At 35.0% G+C, this 12,773-nt stretch overlaps 1 pseudogene; it reads left to right on the top strand.

Moving 5' to 3' along the window:
- The first annotated feature begins 299 nt into the window (after positions 1-299).
- Positions 300-11,027, top strand: LOC114728967 (proline-rich receptor-like protein kinase PERK1; annotated as a pseudogene).
- The last annotated feature ends 1,746 nt before the right edge of the window (positions 11,028-12,773 follow it).

The following is a 12,773-nucleotide window of genomic DNA, read 5'->3' as shown; positions in this document are numbered from 1 at the left end:
TTTTAAGAATTTGTGGTTTTTAATTAAATGGAATTGTCCCTCTTAACAGTCCTCAAATGTTATCCTCCAAAATTTTTAATAGCCCAAGGTCAACCGAACGTGGGTCCACGGTTTCATGATATATCTTCACCCTCTTCTAATTTTTTTAAATGTTTGCTTCTTCAGAGTTCAGAGATCGTAATTATTTTCCAAGATGACACATTTGATCGGTGCCGCAACAGTATTCTTTGCCGGCAATATGTCTTCGCCCTCTCCGCCGTGTACACCGATACTCGCCTTCTCCCTCATCTCCTACAGTGATGATACTCTATAGTGTTGCCACCGTATATCTCGCCGTCTCCCAGGCCATCTTACCTGCCGGCTGCTTCCCCACGAGATCTATTACTGCAGGCTTTGCCTACCTCGCTGATGACTCTGGTGCTGCTGACTTTGGTATTTGGTGTCTTTTACGTGTGGAGAAAGAGGAGGCACTCACTACAACCACCAAACCAACCATCAGCAGGTAAACCCTTTTTGCTTTCCTCTCCTTTAATTTAAGCATTTCGCTTTGCAATCCGCAGTATAGGGTCAGTTTCCTCTTCTTTGTTTTATTTAATTTTACATTTACACTGAGTTAATTAGCATATCATTTTACATTTCCCTTATATATAACACCTATATTAAAACGTTATTCTATTTTACATTTCCTGTGTTTCTTGGATCATTTATGAACAGAGAAATAATCTTTTTTACAACTAATAGAAATGATAACAGGTTGATTTGGTCAGATGATACACCAAAAAGCAAACAAATTAAATCACCCCACATCCAACAGATCGAGGTGGCAGCCTGAGACTCTTTTTATCGTAACCTCATGCTTTATGATTAACGAAAAACAATTAAATAAGTGGGGTAGGGCAAGACACACACATAATATTCCCATCGGGTTTGATTATATTATAAAATTTTACTATTAAATTTTTCATCACATTTATCGGTTTCTTTTGAATAGCTAAAAGCATGCTTCAAAGCATATTATTTTAACATTTAAAATTTTTAAATACATTTTTTTCTATAAACATTTATAAACACATTTAGTCAATTATATGTTTATTAAAAAAATTATTCAAATTTCTAATCAAATTTTTTATATCTATGTTAACTAAATTATTTCTACTTCTATCCCAATATGATAAAAAAAATAAAGGAATAATCATTTGCAAAAAAAATTAAACAAAATAAAAAGAAAAAAACACTTAAATTCTTCAAAATAATTTGAACTAAAATTAAGAATTAAATATGATGAAGGGTAGATAAAAGGGATGTCCATGTAGTTAAGGCAAAATATAAGGAAGGTTAGAATATTTTACTCTAAATTTACTATGAACAAAACATATGTCGAGTTGCTTATATTAATTAGATCAAGTTCATATATGAATTTATAAATGCATATGTATATTTTAATTATTTAGAATAGCAAAATGACCACTGTGATTGAAAAATTTGATCTAACATGACCTAAATTTTATCCTTATACCTGCATACATGCGTCTGTATATCTATTATTGATTGTTGATATCACCTTCTCTGCCAGCTGAAGAGGTTGTAGTTTCACTTCTACCATCTTCCATTGCCTTTGAACGCTCACTGGGCACATTTACATATGAAGAATTAGAATTGGCAACAGATGGATTCTCAGAGTCAAATTTTCTGGGCCAAGGTGGTTTTGGAACTGTCCATAAAGGAATCCTTCCTTAAAAAAAAAAAAATCAAAGTGTAGCCATTAAGCAGCAAAAATCTGGAAGCAGAGAGGGAATGCAAGAGTTCCAGATTGAAGTGCAGGTCATTAGTAGAGTCCATCACAGACATCTTGTTTCCCTTGTTGGCTACTGCATTGCTGAATCTCAAAGGACGTTGATGCTTGTTTATGAGTTTGTCCCTAATAAAACCCTAGACTTCCATGTCCACGGTATGATTTGGGGCCTGTTTCACAATGTTGTAGATTTTTGTAGGTTTTTTATTAACTCTTGTAGCCGTTGATATGCGAGGAAATCACTGTTAGGTCCCAAATAAAGCATATAATTACTAAAAATTTTCAATAATAAGTGAGCAGTTTGGAACTTCTTGTTATTTTCTACACGAGAACTTATCTTTCACTAATTTTAAAACTTTATAGTAATTATATTTTTTTTTGGGATCACAGTGTGATTTCCCCCTGATAAATCATAAAAAATTGTTAAAAGGGAATTATCATAACATGTATATAGATATGTTGAACATAGATAGGAATGTTTCGAAGCTCTTGGAATCTCTAAATATTGGAATATCCCTATTTATAGCATAATGAGAAGGTCCCTTTATAGCTCCTATAAAAGAAGTCTTAGTGGCTGCTTATATACGCTTTGCTTATATGCACATATCAGAATTTGAACAAAAAATGAAAAATGTACATAAATTTTATATGTTTGTTCATAATGGTGGAAATGATATCTTAGCCAGTCTTAGCTGTAAAGATACCATAATGGATATATCTGTGCAATCATTCAGAAAAAGATACAGGAACTCTGGACTGGTCAACAAGGATGAAAATTGCCAATGGCTCTGCAAAAGGATTGGCATATCTGCACGAAGACTGAGTTTAGTTAATTACTTGATATAATATCCAGATATATCAAGTATAAAGAAAACTGATTTCACTTATTACTCATAGAAGTTTTACTTTTTCAGTCCAATAACGTTTGTTACGTCGTAGGTGAACCCAGAATCAGACATCGTGACATTAAGGCAGCTAACATTCTTATTGATAACAATTTTGAGCCAAAGGTTGTCTCTCATTGTATAACACCTGACTCTGTCTTTAATGAAGACATCAACTGACATTATTCCACTTTCTCTTCATCAAACGCTTTCCCTGCACTAAAAGAATCGGTTCGAATATCTTGAGGACGTGCTTATCTTCCCACTTGGCCTTGATATCAGACACTAATATCTATAAAGAAAAATAACATGTGCCTATTGCATCTATTAATCAGATTGCAGATTTTGGACTTGCCGAACTTTCATCAGACACTGATACCCATGTCACCGCAGCTCGAATAAAAGGAACCTTTGGGTAAGTCTTACACACAGTCTTATATTATCTAACTTCTCGTCTGCCTCTCGATGAAGTCCGTGGATTTCCATTAGATAATACGGTTCTTTGAATCACCTTCTTTCACCATTAACTCTTTCTTTTCATCTCATGCATAAAGTTTTGTTTTCATTGAGTACAGATACTTGGCTCCAGAATATGGATCTAGCGGGAGACTCACAGAGAAGGCAGATGCCTTCTCCTTTGGTGTTTTGCTCTGGGAGTTGATTACTGGACGAAAACCTGTCCTTCAAACTGGGTCTTCTACCGAAGATAGCCTGGTTGAGTGGGTATGTGCGGTGCTTCATTATTTAGTCGATGTGGGATTTCTCTACATTGGTATTTTATCTATCTTCTCATTATTTAGTCAATGTGAAACTTCTCAATAATATTATTTTATTCATTTATTCATATATATATATAAGTATTTATACATATACACATATATATAATTTAAATTATTTTAATTGCTTATATATATTTAACAACTATCTATTCTATCTTAATAAAAATTTACTTAAATCTTAGGGATATAAAAAGTATGACGTTACATATGGGAAATTATTGGATTACGTGTAAAAGATAGAATTGCAATTTTTACGTAAAAATAAAATTAAATAAATAAAATAATTGAGAGACAATAAAAGAGAACTCATGTTTGAGAGACAATAAAAGAGAACTCATGTTGTGAAGTTAATTATTCTAACCCAATTTAAAAAGTTGAATTGTAATTTTTACTTAAAAATAAAATAAAATAATTGAATGAAAATAAAAAATAAAATTCTTTGTACATTCTCATTGTATTCCTTTATTTTAGAAACGTTTTAAGAATTGGCATCCAAATTTTATTCATCCTTCAATATTCCATTAGCTCCCCGATGCTTCATATAGCAAGATTCATGAGAATTCCACGTTAAGCAATAATTTATCTCAGTTTCTGTCCAGCGTCTAGATATAATAAAAACGAATGACATAGAGCTGAAAGAAAAAATACTTTTTAATCCTATTTATAAGATACTGAAAGAAATTTTTTCAAGTAACAGGCAGACTATTAGTATCATAAAAATGGAGTCTGCTTGCCCTGCTCATCGGGTCTATGAGCAGGGCATGCTCATCCCCCATACGGCATGGTCTGGGAATGAGACCCATCACTTTTTGGAATTTTTGTTTTTTTACTCATTTGGGTTAAGTTGGATTTAGTATCCTGAAATATTTTTTAGAAGTACTCAATATTCTAATTTGATTAATTTTTGGTATATGCAATGCAACACCTCACTTTTATATACTAATAGGATCATTTTAACGTCTGTGAATCACTAACGCCAGGTTTCCGTCCTGGGAAAAGACAGGGAATTTTTTTTTTTCTTTAACATTGGAATCCGTTGATCAAATGTTTCAAACCTTCAGATAACAGATTAGTGATCCAATATCAACCCTGCTTTCAACTCAATCTATTATCACCTAAAATAATTTCATACTATACAATCTTAAATATTATATTAAAAATAAAGCAACGCTCTTGGTTGACAGCATATACGTGCACCTGGCAATGCTCACCTCCTTCTTCTAAAGGATACAAAATAATATTTCCATAAAGCAAGTAAAGTTACTTGCCCGAATATTTTACTATACAATTTACAGAATTATAACAGGTATCTCTGCTCTTCAATCAGCCCACCTTCTTCTTAAACAACCTCCTTGTCCTTCGGGCTACTAGCTTTCACTGTTCATCATAAATTGGAGGGTGAGATTCCGAAGAATCCCCGTAGTAGTAATTTCCATCAAACAAATGTGCAGATCACATAAAGCATGCAAAACAAGCCAAAGTGGAACATAACCTTGCAAGCTAATGCAATTAAGCATTTATGCACAATGACAGATAGAAAAGCTGAATAAATAATGCTCACATACCTGGCAATCACTGCCCCATGTCTATTAGACAAGCTGAATAAATAATGCGCTAATAATTGGCAATCACTGCCGCGCATATAATTGGCAATCACTGCCGCGCATATAACTGGCAATCACTGCCGCGCAAATAACTGGCAATCACTGCCGCGCAAATAACTGGCAATCACTGCCGCGCATATAATTGGCAATCACTGCCGCGCAAATAACTGGCAATCACTGCCGTGCATATAATTGGCAATCACTGCCGCGCAAATAACTGGCAATCACTGCCGCGCATATAATTGGCAATCACTGCCGCGCAAATAACTGGCAATCACTGCCGCGCATATAATTGGCAATCACTGCCCCATGTTTATCAGCTGCACGTGGTCACGGCTAAAAATCCATGCAAGGAATTAAGGATTACATGTTCTCATGCTTTAGAAAAGTAATATGGCACAAACAGACATGCAGCAATCATACACAAGTGTAAGGTAGGAAAGAACTACTACCTGGTCCGCATCCCTCCAAATCAAACCTTACCGTTCTCCTTTCTTTCTGCTTCTTGGTGGGCTTTTGCAGATATCAAAACCTATCATATTGGTAAGGATAGATTAACGCTTGATCCAACTGTAAATTCATAAATTAAATAGCTCACTTAACGTCCTAGATCTTCTTCAATCTCTACCCTTACTTAGTAGTTGATCATTCTGGACAATTTTCTTATTTAATACATTTACTGTGGGGGGTTTCTCTCTTTATCTCAGCCCAAACAGTTACTTTTCTTAGTAACTGGTCATCTTGGTCAAATATACTATTTTTATCTATTATATTTGAAGGCAAAATAATGAGTTCCCTTCACTTAATTATTCTAATCTCTTAGATCCCAAGTTAAACTTCCTCAAGCAACTATCTAACTTTAAGATTATTCGGCGACCAAACAGCCATTAACTTTAATTCTCACTCAATCCTTCAATCTTTAAAACTTCCCATTATATCTATTCTATTACCACTAGTCTATTTCCTTACTTCTCCATATCTTAAGTTCATGAAAATCACTTCACATTTTATTAATTCATTTCTAACTTCAAACATCTACCCATTTAATTCCTTCAAACTTTAACATTCCTCCTCAATTACCTTTCCTTCCATTATAATCCCACGGCCCTTATATATAAAATATAACCACTGTAAATTCCCACGTAAGTCATATATTACTATATATTGTGAGACTATATACATATATATACATCAATTCAGTCTCCTCTCCAAACCAGTCATCATCTAACCATTGATTATTTCCCCTAGCTCCATGAATTCAAGTCTCACGACAGCAACAAACACACACATGTACCGAAACTATATACATATATGTCAGTTCGGTCTCCTCACAACCAGTGAACCCAACGCCACTTAACTATGTAAATTCAGTTCCCACAAACTTGACCGAGGCGCCATAGACAAACGTGTATCATTTTCTTTCCTATCTCATAACCAACAAAAACCAGAAACTTTCCAACCTTTAGAGCTTGTCTCGGCTTACCAGAATCAGGGCTCATGAACTTAGAAACTTCACGCACAATAAAGCTAGACGACATGCAATCCCAGAACAAACCTATATACCTCATTCATATAACATCCAACCACCAAAAACCAAACATCATTATCTCAAGCTATTAGCTCCTGTGTTAGAAGCTAAGAACCACAACCGAAAACAACATGCGAGCACAAAACCCACTCCCCTGTCTCGGATTCAAGAAACAGAGCAACCTATCACATATAAACACCTTCATGATCCCGCAGCACATGCATATATCTATATATATATATAAATAAAAGAAGCGTCCTTCTCCTCCCTTTAACCTCTGTTTTCGGTTGACATAAACAGAGAAGAAAAATAGCACATGCAAGCTCAAAAACCAGCACCATATACTTCAATCGGCCATAAAAACACCAGCTCACTAAAACTTGTATCCTTTTACTCACTTTCTCTCACTAGAACCCAAACTTCTTTCATCATTAACTCTTCAAACACACAACAAACCAAAGAACGAAGAGTAGAATGATGATCAGGGGGCTCACCTGAATCTGAAACTCCGTTTGCATGCAGGAATCTGGCCACCGATCACTACCTCCGATCACCAACTTCTTCCTCTCGGTCTTCCCCTCTCTCGAGTTCTCTCACTGTCGCGGATGGAAGGAAATGAAAGAATGCCACGGTGATCAGTTATGTAATGAAGAAGTGAATCAGGTGGCTAATGGAGAAGGAAGCACGTGTATTACATAGTTGCTGGACCATTTTGCCCTCCAAAATAATTATTTCTCCAATCTTATCCTTCTCCTATTTTTCTGAAATATAAGATATGTCCAGAAATTAAACCAAAATATCATAAATGGATTTTTCTTATCCATTAGCTTCTTTGAACCATAAAATAATTTCCCTAAAATTTTCTAGTTAATTAGAAACCTCTAAGTATTTTCTAAGAAAATAACCCATTTTGCTATGAAAATAGCTTTAAAATCATTTAAGCCACTTTTCGGGGAATGAACTTTTCCAAAATATTTCTAAACCTTGAAAAAATCAATATTCCATAATTTTTCCTAATTGATTGAGCTATTAAATAATTTTAATGAACTTTCTCTTTTCTGCTCATCCTGAGTCAAAAAATTCGGGGTGTTACATGCAACACTCTAAAGTACATTTTCAGGAGCACTAAGCATTTTAAATTTATTATTTTTAGTGTATTTAGTATCCAAAAATATTTTTTCAGCAGTGCTCAATATCCTTAATTAATTAATTTTTAGTGCTTCTAGCATCTTAAAATATTTTATAGCATCCAGTATCCTAAAGTAATTAATTAATTTTTAGTGTAATTGATGAAAAGGGAATGCTCATCACCACAAATGGCAGCGTCCGGGGATGAGATATCAACTTTCTTTCTTTCTTTCTTTTTTAACTTTAATTTTATTAATTTTTTTTATTTGAATTTAATTGTATCTAACAATTTAAAGTATTTTATAATAGCACCCAGCATCACAAATTAATGAATTTTTTGTGCATCCAGAAAATTTTTTCCAGTTAGTATTTTTTTACTAGCATGTAGTATTCTAAATTAATTAATTTTTAGTACCCAGTAACACCCAATACCCACTAAAAATTAATCAATTTAGTGGACTAATATATATTGGACGGAAAGAAGTAAAACTTCGGAGAGTAACATAAAATTGAAGTGAATAAGATTTCCACAAAGTGGACTAAAATCAACAAGTAAACTCACAATCTTCATGCAGATATATATATGCGAATCCTTTTGCTGAACCAGTAGCAATCTTCATCCTTGTTGTCCAGTACGTAGTTACTGCGATCTTTCCTGAATGATTTTACACATGTTGATCCATAGCATCTTATTAATGCGTTATACTCGTGATATGTAAGATCAGGCAATTCTAGTTCACAAAAGTAAAGAGAAATCTAAGAAACAAGGCTCTGGATGATCGATATTCATACCGTGGAGGTGGAAGTCTAGGGTTTCATTTGGAACAGACTACAAATGAATAAGTAACATATCGTCCTGTGAGATTCAGCAATACAGTTGCTAACAAGGGAAAAAAGATGTCTCTGATGGACTGATTCTGCTAATGACTTTGACTTCAGTCTGAACTCTCGCATCCCTTGTTTGCTTCCAGATTTTAGCCTCTCTTAATTGCAACACTTTGATTATTATATGAGGGACGATTCCTTTATATGTTACCAGTAAGATTATCAAATCTGCAACTCAATAGTGGAGCCCCTTGTCCCTCAATAGCCAACACAGGTCAGGCAAAGTAGATACTGATATATTTTCCAGAGAAGACCTGTAACGATTATCCCTTATATACCAATAAAGTTAAAGACATGTTTTTTTTTTAATAATTCCCAAACATAAGGTCTGATCCTGTTCAAGAAATTGGATTTTCTCAAAAGTTTTAAACTTTTTAAAAACTCACTTTCGAAAAAACCTGTCTAGTGGTTCAAGTAGCCGATTTAACACTTTTACAAAAATGGTAAAAACCGTCTAAAAACCATGATTCGTATTCAACCGTTGAACTCATTCTTCTTTCCATCTAGCCTTTTGAATCTTGTATTAAGTCAACTATAGCCAGTAGGGTTTAACATTCAATACTGTGGCCATAGGCTCATCACTACTGCAAAAAATACATTTAACGGCGGTTAAAATAAGCTTTTTACGACGGTTTTGAGACCGACGTCTATGCCATTGACGTAAAATGTAGAGGATTTCACGGCGGTTTAAGAACCGCCGTGATATGTGACTTTTCATGGGTTATATAAATAACCGTCGTGAAAAATTTTTATTCCTTTAAGCTACGTTTCATCCTACTGATAAGGAGGGAACGGGAGAACAAAGCCTCAAAGGAAATTTCTCGCCAGTTAAAAGCATTCTGATGGAGTAAATATAGATTCTTTCTTGCCTTCATAGCGTCACTTAGCTTCACCTTCGACCACCAGATCGAAGCAACTAAGATTTAATAAAGGTAAAATCAAAGACTCAGATCTGATAAAATCAAAAACTTAGATCTGCTAAAAATCAGATCTCTTTAAACTCAGATTAAGCATCTTATTTTTTAACTAAAGAAAATAATCATATCAAACCACAAAAACTGCAAAATCCACAAAAAGAATGGAGGTGAAAAACTCACAAATAAGAATGAAGAGGATGAGGCGATGGTGACGGCAATAGCAACAGTGACAGTGATGGAAGAACATGGCGGAAATGATAGAGGCAATGGATAAACGCCGACAAATATAGGAGGAGGGAGAAAATCGAGTGAGGATGTGGTATGGGGGACTGTGAGCTCTGACTCTGAAAAGTGAAAACTATCGCGTGATGGATTTTAAAATTCTGATAGACTTTTTACGGCAGTTATTTAAAAAACCGCCGTTAAAAGTATTTTTTTACGGCGGTTATTTAAATATGATAACTGTATATCAAAATATTGATCATTTCCTTCAATAGCAGTTATTATGATTTATCTGCCCTTAGTTATATCCTTATGGAAGAATATTTACATATCATAGTAGATATACATTATATCTTCACTTCAAAATAAGATGCATTTTTAAGCAAAATACATATACAAAAAATCCTCATCTTCTTGCACCTTTAAGCTCCAACAATCACTACTCTCTTACCCTTAGGAGTACCTGCTTTTGCTATATTACATGGAAGAAAGGGTGAGATTCTAAAGAATCTCAGTAGTAACAAATTTTCTTCAAGTAATCATACAAGATCACAAACAACATGCTATACAGGCCAAAGAGAACAAAACCATGTATCTAAATATAATCAATGATGTACATACACCATACGTTCATATAGCCAGTCGCTATTTATCACGCCCATATTCCAAAATACATGGAAACCAGCGCATATTTTCATGACAAATATTATCATGCAAAGGCAACTTACATGTTCTCATGCACAATCAGCATAAAGGCACATTCAAGCATGTGGCAATCAATACACAATCACATTAAAAGAAAAGCGTTACTACCTTTTGCTTTTTCTTCCATGTTCCCTTCCCCTTGCTTCCTTCTTGGCTACTTTTTAATGGATTCGAACAAATATCAAATCCTATAAATTATATAAGCAAGGGCTGATTAATCTTCAGATATATATATATCTAGATCATTTATTCCTAGTCTTAAAAAATAATTCAGCAACATCGAATATTCAAGGTCCCTAAAATTATAATAGCAACAGCATTTATTTCATACTTTTATAAAATTTCAGCTTCATCAACATCATCCCATCCCCTATTTTAATGTCCCCTAGTTTAAGATTACATTTCCTCTTGTTTGGATTATAACCTAGCAAATTCTTGTACAGTTTACAGGGTGAAGACTACTCAGCTGCAAGACACGAATTGTATTGATGATATTTTTGTTAAGTTGGATGTGGATGGATCTGTTATGATAAATGGACATAGTGGCTGTGACGGAGTTCTTCAGGATCACTCGGACCGTTGAATATTTGGCTTTTGTTCAAAGCTCACAAATGTGTCCCCAACCATTGAGGAACTAATGGGGCTTCTGCATGGTTTGAATTTATGCTGGTCTGGCTAACTGTCTTCGCACCATCGAGTCACTAAGTTGATAGCCTCTATGCAGTCTAAGTTGAATTTATGCTGGTCTAGAGTTCTTCGAAAGATTTGTATCTCTTTAGACTGCATAGAGGCTATCAACTTAGTGACTCGATGGTGCGAAGACAGTTACCCATGCTGAATTCTTAGTGGATGATGTCAAGCTTCCATGGAAGAACACTGTCCATGCTGAATTCTTCACGCCGCTGCCACTCTGTTCGCGTCGAGAAGGAGAAGGAGAAGAAGAAGATGATGGATGGTGCGCCGAGCTCCCCTGGTCGTCTCGTGTTCTCCCTCTGGTTTGCCGTCGCTGAATCTCCCTGCGCCGTCAAGCTAACGTGTGTCCAGCGCCCACTCTGTTTCTTTTTTTTTTCCTTCCTGCCAAACTCTGCTGCCAAAACCCTTTCGTCCAGCCCCCCCTTTTACCAAGATGATGATGATGATGATGAATAATTGAATATCAGTGTATCAGGTGCTCCCTCTTTTTATTATTATTTTTTTCTTTATTTATTTATTTAATCCATTTTCTTCTTTTCTTCTTTTTATTTTTTATTTTTATGCCTTCCAAAAACCTGTAGTCAAAATTCAAGAACAAGGTAACATTAATTGTTCTTAAAAATCAACTAATCATAATTAAACCAAAATATGACAATTTTGCCCCTATAAAATATTAATTCAAAATAAAATATATTAAATCAATTATCAATCAATTAAGGCCAAAAGAACTAATTAAGTTGACAAAACCCATATAAAAGATATCAAAATATATAAAAATAATAGATTGTCAGAGAGCAAGGCATGTTAGTTTGGGTTGTACTCTTTAATTGCTACATGCTTTCCAGTTATCATTTTAAAAAAAAGAGAATAATGTCTTAATATAGATCTTTTATATAAAGGGAATGTAAAATGATATGCTAATTAAATGAGTGTAAATGTAAAACTAAATAAAACAAAGAGGAACCTGACCCTGTATTGCGGATTGCAAAGCGAAATGCTTAAATTAAAAGAGTGGAAAGCAGAAAGGGTTTACCAGCTCATGGTTGGTTTGGTGGTTGTAGTGAGTGCCTCCTCTTTCTCCATACGTAAAAGACACCAAGTACCAAAGTCAGCAGCACCAGAGTCATCAGTGAGCTAAGCAAAGGCCCCAGTAATAGATCGCCTGGCTTTGGTCGGTCCGATGGGAGAGCAGGCGGCGGGTAAAACGCCAAGGGAGACGGCGAGGTTATAGATGGCGAGGTAGACGGTGGCAACACTATAGAGTATTCATCACTGTAGGAGAGGAGGCGCCGGTATGGCCGGGACTCTTGAGGTGTACATGGCGGAGAGCGTGAAGACATATTGCCGGCGAAGAATACTGTTGCGGCACCGGTCAAGTGTGTCGTCTTGGATTGAGTTCAGAATTAAGGAGAATAATTAAGAACTCTGAACTCTGAAGAAGCAAACAGTGAAAAAATGAGAAGAGGGTGAAGACATCATGAAACCGTTGATCTGTAATCTCCAGCAAGGACTTACCAATATTAGTTTTTTCTTTTTTGACCTTGACTTACCAATATTACTGAAATGACAAGAGGAACAAGGTTTCTCATCTCCTTTTGTTTTTATTTATCAATAGGAAGAAAGCACTGTCGCTCTT

The sequence above is a fragment of the Neltuma alba genome, unplaced genomic scaffold (assembly GCF_004799145.2).
Source record: "Neltuma alba isolate B1F8T4 unplaced genomic scaffold, ASM479914v2 tig00012586_pilon, whole genome shotgun sequence".
In the NCBI taxonomy this organism is placed as follows: Eukaryota; Viridiplantae; Streptophyta; class Magnoliopsida; order Fabales; family Fabaceae; genus Neltuma; species Neltuma alba.
The sequence above is the reverse complement of the archived record's forward strand: the minus strand, read 5'-3'. Positions and strand labels throughout refer to the sequence as shown.